Source organism: Lathyrus oleraceus, chromosome 3, assembly GCF_024323335.1.
Source record: "Lathyrus oleraceus cultivar Zhongwan6 chromosome 3, CAAS_Psat_ZW6_1.0, whole genome shotgun sequence".
NCBI lineage: Eukaryota > Viridiplantae > Streptophyta > Magnoliopsida > Fabales > Fabaceae > Lathyrus > Lathyrus oleraceus.
Genome location: NC_066581.1, coordinates 379,211,596 through 379,217,847, shown reverse-complemented (window position 1 = coordinate 379,217,847; position 6,252 = coordinate 379,211,596).

Here is a 6,252-nt window from a genome sequence, read left to right as displayed (position 1 = left end):
CCTTTCAATTCCATTATCACCCTCATGTGCTAACATGCTACCTATGGTCGAGTCTGAGGCAGAAATATACAATCTCATGCAATTATTCATAACAGAAGGAGACAATATCAGAGTGTGTATCATGAATTCCTTTATTTCATTGAAAACCTTATGATGTTCTTGTTGCCACTTGAGTTCTTCCCTTTTAGGCAAAACAATGGTGAGAATGCTTGAGTTTGGCCACTAAGGTTCTAAATAAACCTCCTAAAAAAGAGTATATTCCGTATAACGATTGAAGCTCTTTCTTGGTTGAAGTAGGCCGAGTCTCCATGATGTCTTTAGTCTTATTTCAATTTATCTTGATGCCATTCTTATGGAAAACGAAACCAAGGAAATCTCCAACCTGCACACAAAAAGCACACTTATGAGGGTTTATTTTCAACCCATATTTTCTCATTCTTTCGAACGATTGTCAAAGGTGGTCAAGATGACCACTTCCCGATATGGACTTAATGACTATATCATCAATGTATATTTGTATAGATATTTCGATATAGTCATGGAAAATCAAATTTATTACCTATTGGTACGTTGCCCCAATATTCTTTAAGCCAAATGGCATCACCACCCATTCATAGGTGCCTAAGGCTATTGGGCATCAAAATTTCGTCTTTGGCACATCCTCATATGCAATGAATACTTGGTAATAATTAGAGTAACCGTTAAGCATACTAAGATAGTTGAAACTTGTTGCCGAGTCGACAAACATTTAGGCGATTGACATTGGGTATTCGTCCTTTAGGGTCACAACATTCAGAGAATTGAAATCTATGCAAACTCTCAATGTTCCATTTTTCTTAATTATGAGAACAATATTTGCAAGTCATTCTACATCCTTGTTGTCCTTATGAATTTTCTATTTTATGAGTCATTCGATCTCCTCATTTATTTTTTACATGACTTCTGGTGCAAACCGTCTTGGCAATTATTTGGTCGGCTTTTCTTCCAGGCTTTATCAGCAACTTTAGTTCCACTAAATCTTCACTTAAACCTGGAATTTAATTATAATCCCAAGAAAAATAATCTTTATATTCTCGAAGTAAATTAATTACCTTTATTTCTCAAACTTGGGTCGACGTTGGCGCCGATGTACGTCGACCTCTTATTAGTTCCATTACCCAAGTCATTTTCCTCCAATGGATCCTAGGGCTGCATCTTTAATGCTGATGCTATGCGATCCTTTTCGAAACCCAAAGGCTCATCATCATAGATACAATTGAACCTCTAGCCTTCTACACCACTGTTTTCCATGCCTGTTGAATGCGACTCGTCGAGCGGTATCAGCTAAATATTTATTATTTGTCCCATTTCAAACATTTATACTCTATTGGCATTGACAACCATATGTTGTACATCAGATTCCAATTCCGATTTTAATCTATTTTCGATAACATAAGCCAAAATTCACTTTGAAGCGTCGAACTCGTACATCATTTTCGAATTCATCGCCCTAATGTTAGGGACCAATTAGTACTACTTTTCATACCATTTTATTGGTCCCTTTTACCAAGTTTTGATGTAATTACACACTTTTATTCTCACTATTTTGTATAAATGCAATTAGGTTTAATTTATTTTATTTTGAATAGTTATTTCACATATTTGTTAGTTTTGTAGAATTTTTGGATGAGAAAGCTTTGGATTGCAGCATCATAATATGGAAGATTTTGGATGAAGCTTGCAAATCAAGGAAACTGAGGCAGCTTCAGTTCGCCCCGCGAACAAAGTTCGCCCCGCGAACTGCATGACAGGACCAGTTCGCCCCGCGAACCCTGCGAATCCAGCAAACTGATTTTTGGGTCAAAAGTGCTGTTTTGAAGGCCAGCTGTTTTTGCCATTTTGGGTCTGCCTTGGAATTGCTTTTCTGCATTGGATGAGAATGACCAATTAAGGAAATGTCAACTCTTTTAGGAGAGAAAATACATTATTCTAGGGATTAATTATTCATTATCATTCATACATTGTTCTGGAGAGTTTTTGTAAGAGAAGAAAAGAGAGTTTTTCTGCTTGAACTTTCTGTTTTGTAACAATGACGATGAGGAGCTAAACTCCCTTTTGTCAAGATTGGAGGTAGTAGCTATTCTCATCTGTTTATGTATTCACTTTGATTTATATATGAGATAAAGATTGTTGATGTATTGAATACTGTTTTTGCTTTAAGTTGAAAACCAGATTTGAGTAGTTGTCGAGAGAGATTACTCGAGTTTAGACATAAAACAGATTTTCAAGTAGTGAATAAGTTGTAGAGATAGATTTATTCATTACTATTCTTTGATATTGAAATTAAAGATTGCTATATTGATAGTTAGGTGGAGAGATCGTCTAAGGATCAATATAGTGATTATCACGATATCATTTAGACATAAATGACTTTGAGAGGATATTTGAACATCATCAATAATCTTGAATCTATTTATTTATCATAGGGAATCATAGACATTTGAAATAGTGAACTCCAATCTTGCCAAACTTCTATATTTGACTAAAACCACTTCATAGTTTTGTTAATTTTCACTCACAAAATATTTCTCCAAACAAAACAACCCTGTTACTTTCTAAACTTATAACATTTGAATTATAGAACGGCGGTAATATTACCCAATCTCTGTGGATACGATATAAAAATATTTGCCGAAGATATACTTTTCAACAAATTGGCGCCGTTGCCGGGGATTGGTGTCGATATTACAAGCATTGCAATAATTCATTGTTTTAAGTTTTGTTACTTTTATTGTTATCCCTCTTTTGTTTCACTTGGTTTGTTAGTTTTGAAGATTCTAGTGCATGCGAGGAAAAGCAACTGAGGAGCAACTTCAATTCGATCCTGAAATTGAAAGAACACTTCGGAAGCTCAATAGCAAAACACGAAGAAGAAGGAAACTAGCCGAAGAGAGGAACCGGAGAGAAGAAGCATCTACTTCCGCACTTGTTCAAATCGAAGAAGTGGTTGTAGAGGCTTGTAAAGGAAACATGGCGGATGACAATCGTACCGAAATGTCCGCTAATAGTCCAAGAAGGAATGCTCAATTTGCCCGTGGAGGAAGAAATACGGAGATGAAGACCGGAATCCTCCAACTTCTCTATGCAAATCCATTCACCCGAATGGATCATGAAGATCCGTACTCCCATCTCATCAAATTCTATGAGATTGCGGGTTCGACGGGAATTGATGAAGCGGGTGAAGAAGCATTATTCAAGAGGATGTTCCCACACTCCTTAGTGGGAAAGGCAAAAGAGTGGTACCTTGATCAAGCAACAAGAGTTATGACGGATTGGAATTTGTTAGAAGAAAAGTTCTTAGAAAGATATTTCCCTTAATCCCGATTCATGGAAGCCAAAACGGCTATTGCGGTATTCACTCAAGGAAGCAACGAGTCTTTAAATGAGGCTTGGGAAAGATTCAAGTCAATGTTGAGAAAATGCAAGGGTCATGGTTTTGATGAGCTCACTCAAATCCATATTTTTCTAAATGGGCTCCAATCAACTCACAGAACACTTTTGGATGCTACCGCGGGTGGCTCTCTTATGTCAAAAACTGCGGAAGAAGCTAACGTTATTATTGACCGGATGGCACTCAATGATCGTCAAAGTCAACATGACCGTAGTCCTTCACAACGTAAACCGGGAGTTCTTGAATTAAATACCAATGATGCCATCCTTGCTCAAAACAAGCTACTCTCTCAACAAGTGGAGCTTCTCACTCAACAAATGGCCAAGCTTCCACAGCAAATGAAGGAGATTCAAAGTTCTCAAGTTCGACATCAAGTAGCATGTTGCGAGTTATGCCAAGGAGATCATCCTACTGGTTTTTGCCCTCCGCTAGAAGAAGTGAGCTATGTGAACAATCAAAATCAAGGCTATCAAAGGAACAATCAAGGTTACCAACCAACAAGGTTCAACAATCAAAATTTTCAGCAGCAAAGTCCTTATCAACACCCCAATTCTCAAGGCCAACAATCGCAAGGAGGAAGTTCCAAGCTAGAGGACACTCTTCAACAATTCATGCAAGCTTCCATGGCAAATCAGAAGAGTAATGAAGCAGCAATCAAGAATTTGGAAAATCAAATAGGTCAACTTGCGAAACAGCTGTCGGAACAAACTGCAGGATCTTCTTTCTCCGCTAATACTCAAACTAATCCAAAGGAGCATTGCAAAGCAATTTTTACTAGAAGCGGTAGAGAGTTGACAAGTAAAAAAGGTGAGGAAATTACAGTTGAGAATGATATGGATGCTGTGCTGGAAAATGAGGATGTGGCTTGTGGGAAGAAGAAAGTGGTAGAAACTGCTCAGTTCGCGCCGCGATCTCCCTTCGCGCCGCGAAAACAGCAGAACCAACAACTGATGGAAGAGCAGCGGTGTGAAGCGGAAATGAATAAGGAAATCGAACCAAGAAATAAGAAAAAAGGAGACAAAGGAGTGAATGTCATTCCAGTTCAACATCTACCATATCCGCACGCACCATCAAAGAAGGATAACGCTAGACACTATGCACGGTTTATGGACATCTTCAAGCAGCTTCAAATCAACATTCCATTTGCTGATGCATTAGAACAAATGCCACGGTATGCCAAGTTCATGAAGGACATTCTTACAAAGAAAAGGAGACACGTGGAAGACGAGACCATACTGCTTGATGCACGGTGTAGTGCTATCATCCAAAAGACTCTCCCAAGGAAGGAGTCCGATCCGGGCCGGGTTGTTCTACCGGTGACCATTGGAAGCACATACACTGGAAATGGTTTGATTGACTTGGGCTCTAGTATAAATTTAATCCCTCTCTCCATTGTTAAAAGATTAGGGAATGTTGAGATTAAATCGACGAGAATGACTTTACAACTAGCCGACAAGTCTACCACTTTACCATATACGGAATTGCTAAAGACATGTTAGTGAAGGTGGACAAATTCTTGTTTCCGGTAGATTTCGTAATAGTGGAGATGGATGAGGACCGTGATGTGCCCCTAATTCTTGGAAGACCTTTTATGAAAACAGCTCGGATGATGATTGACGTAGATGATGGACTAATGAAGGTGAGAGTGCAAGACGAAGAGGTGACCTTTAATCTTTTTAAAGCTATGAAGCATCCACATGACAAACATGATTCATTCCGAAATGATGCAATTGAAGAAAAATACCATGATGGAAAGGCCCGTCGCAAGGAGTTTCATGTCGGACAAATGGTACTGCTTTTCAAATCAAGGTTCAAGTTATTACCGGGTAAGCTGAAGCCAAAAGGGTCAGGACCGTTCGTTGTCAAGGAAGTACGGAATTATGGAGCCATTGTAATCGAGGATCCAAAGTCACAAGAGAGTTGGACCGTAAATGGTCAAAGACTCAAAGTTTACCATGGTGGCGACATAAATCGTGATGTGAATGTCGTGTCTCTATTTAAACCGGGCTAATCAGTGGACCGTCAAGCTCAAACGACGTTAAACAAAGCGCTTGTTGGGAGGCAACCCAACGTTGTAAGTCTGTATTTTAATTTTTTTCTGCTGTGTGAGTTTTTGCTGTGTTAAATTTTGAAAAAAAATTGGGTTCTGGTTTTTACAGTTCGCCCCGCGAACACTGTTCGCCCCGCGAACTGAATTCACAGCTTCAGTTCGCGCCGCGAACAAAGTTCGCCCCGCGAACAGTAAATAACAGAACTAATTTTTTTGAAATTTCCTTCAGTTCGCCCCGCGAACTGGAAAAAAAAAAAAACTTTTGTTTCATGTCATTTTCGTTTCATTCCTATTTTCACGAACTTAGGAGATTCTTTCAACAACCTCGCTACTCCACGTCCAAACCTCCAAATTTCAAAACTTCCCCTCTCCATTCCCTTCCTAAGAGGATTTTGTTGATTATGCTAAGTGGCCTGAGGGCAAGCCAATTTTTTTTGGGGGGTGCAGGAGGTGGTGTAAACCATGGCGATGAGTTGAAGGAAGATTGAGGAGTTTGTTGAATTTTAGAGTGTGTCTTGATAATTGCATGAATACTTTTTGAAATTTAAGTGTGTTTTAATCAAATATTGGTTTGCCAACATTTTTGTTTAATTGTTCTTACTCATAAGTCAAGCTTTAAGCAACCGAGAAATGATCGCAAAGAAAGAAGCATATGACACTTCGAGTGGTGATGATAAGAATTAGTGTCGGCATTTCAAGGTACACTTTATCGCTTTCTAGACTTAACATGAGTAGTTTGATGGTGTGTGCAAATTCCATGTCATAAATTCAT